This window comes from Nansenia antarctica, assembly GCF_963989245.1.
Source record: "Nansenia antarctica genome assembly, chromosome: 2".
Classification (NCBI taxonomy): Eukaryota; Metazoa; Chordata; class Actinopteri; order Argentiniformes; family Microstomatidae; genus Nansenia; species Nansenia antarctica.
Genome location: NC_137675.1, coordinates 2,633,230 through 2,635,729, shown reverse-complemented (window position 1 = coordinate 2,635,729; position 2,500 = coordinate 2,633,230). Strand labels below are relative to the sequence as shown.

At 45.4% G+C, this 2,500-nt stretch overlaps 1 pseudogene across 1 annotated transcript in view; it reads left to right on the top strand.

Moving 5' to 3' along the window:
• The window catches only part of LOC308151807 (catenin delta-2-like), a 78,071-nt pseudogene that overhangs the window by 58,925 nt on the left and 16,646 nt on the right, over positions 1-2,500 (top strand). The window contains exon 10 of the transcript in view: positions 2,472-2,479. The product of the transcript in view is annotated as a catenin delta-2-like (transcript). The remainder of the gene's footprint in view (positions 1-2,471; positions 2,480-2,500) is intronic.

The following is a 2,500-nucleotide window of genomic DNA, read 5'->3' as shown; positions in this document are numbered from 1 at the left end:
CTAGTTTTATATTCTCATAAACGTAGATTAAGACTGGACTAAGCCTTAGACTAGTTTTATATTCTCATAAACGTAGATTAAGACTGGTCTAAGCCTTAGACTAGTCTTATATTCTCAGGTTAGAGGACCAGTCTAATTAAGACTTAAAAATGAAGACTGACTCATTTTGAGGTTAGAAAGTTAGCCACCTAATTTTGCCATTTAGCAGACGCTTTTAATCCAAAGCGATTTACAATTACGAATTACAGGGACATTCCCCCTGGAGTAACTGAGGGCTAAGTGCCTTACTCAAGGGCACACTAGTAGTGGTGTGGTTTCAGGCGGGATTTGAACTCACAACCTTCCGATCACAAGTCCAACTCACTACCCACTAGACCACCACTACTCCCACCTGTTGCTATGGGAACGAGTCAGTCTTAAGTGTCAGTTGGAAAGCTGTTTTAATGCAAAAAACGACTGACATTGCGTTATTCATTGCGTATGATTTAGCTATGATTAACGTCACTCGTAGCTGGCAAGCCCATGGTTTATGGAGCACTTTGGTTTTGTTTGTAGCTAGCTAGCCCCATAATTCAAGCCAGGCGTCAGTTATGGGGCTAGTAGCTAGCTAACACTGTAACTCCAGCGCGCTAAACTCCTTCACTGGTTAAAACTGCTAAGCAGTATACTTTTCTCCACATTATATTCCACCAATATACAGACGTTTTCAGCAGAAGAAAAGGGAGTTGAGTTGTAACAAATCGTTAGCCTCTTAGCATAATTGCCTAAGTCGTGCTTCACTTGTGGTCAGCCGAGCCATCTTTGTATGTAGTGTCAAAAATAACCATGTCAAAGGGATGACTTGGTTAGATAGTGATTTTGGAATGTAACAACAAGCATTCTGATAGGCTGATGGCATCATAGGCTTAATGCACAGTGAATCAGCAGTGTTAGAGAGAGTACGGTTAGGCAGATATCTCAATTTGGCCAAAATATGACTTATGTAATTATGCTATGAGGCTAACGATATGAGAGATGGTGAGATGGCGTCTCAGGTAGAGGCTGTAGAGGCTGTAGAGGCTGTTAGAGGCTGTAGAGGCTGTAGAGGCTGTTAGAGGCTGTAGAGGCTGTTAGAAGCTGTAGAAGCTGTAGAGGCTGGTAGAGGCTGTAGAGGCTGTAGAGGCTGTAGAGGTTGTAGAGGCTGTAGAGGCTGTTAGAAGCTGTAGAGGCTGTTAGAAGCTGTAGAGGCTGTAGATAGAGGCTGTAGAGGCTGTTAGAGGCTGTAGAGGCTGTAGAGATTGTAGAGGTTGTAGAGACTGTAGAGGCTGTAGAGACTGTTAGAAGCTGTAGAATCTGTAGAGGCTGGTAGAGGCTGTAGAGGCTGGTAGAGGCTGTAGAGGCTGGTAGAGGCTGTAGAGGCTGGTAGAGGCTGGTAGAGGATGTAGAGGATGTAGAGGCTGGTAGAGGCTGAAGAGGCTGTAGAGGCTGTTAGAGACTGTAAGAGGCTGTCGAGGCTGTTAGAGGCTGTTAGAGGTTGTAGAGGCTGTTAGAGGCTGTTAGAGGCTGTAGAGGCTGTTAGAGGCTGTAGAGGCTGTTAGAAGCTGTAGAGGCTGTAGAGGCTGTAGAGGCTGTTAGAAGCTGTAGATAGAGGCTGTTAGAGGCTGTAGAGGCTGGTAGAGGCTGTTAGAGGCTGTAGAGGCTGGTAGAGGATGTAGAGGCTGAAGAGGCTGTAGAGGCTGTTAGAGGCTGTTAGAGGCTGTTAGAGACTGTAAGAGGCTGTCGAGGCTGTTAGAGGCTGTACAGGCTGTTAGAGGTTGTAGAGGTTGTAGAGGCTGTAGAGGCTGTAGAGGCTGTTAGAGGCTGTAGAGGCTGTTAGAAGCTGTAGAGGCTGTTAGAGGCTGTAGAGGCTGTAGAGGCTGTTAGAGGCTGTTAGAAGCTGTAGAGGCTGTTAGAGGCTGTAGAGGTTGTAGAGGCTGTTAGAGGCTGTAGAGGCTGTTAGAGGCTGTAGAGGCTGTAGGTTTGTGTTTATTACGTTCATCTCCTCCAGTAGAAAAAAGCTTTCAGGTCTTTACAACGACCGAGTGCTTCTCTTCTGGCGAGGCTACAGGTTGCCTAGCAACAGAAGGATGCCTTCACACAACCCACAAGCGTTCATCTTCACATTCCATCCTCCCTTTTCATCATCATCATCATCATCATCATCATCATCATCATCATCGTCATCGTCATCGTCATCATCATCGTCATCGATGACCATTTCTAAATGTGCTTTCTGACATCATATTTCTCTGTATCTTCCCATCATGGCCAGGTTGACTGTGCTTAGGGGTGTTACCATAGTAACTAGGGATGGGAATTGATAAGATGTTATCGATACCGATGCCATTATCCATTCTGCTATCGGTCCGATTCTTTATCGATTCCCTAATTGAATCCCGATCAATTCAAGTACACAGGTCAGCGCAACTGTTTGACTATCTCCTGACTGTCAGAACACAGTGTAATATCTGCCTGATAACAT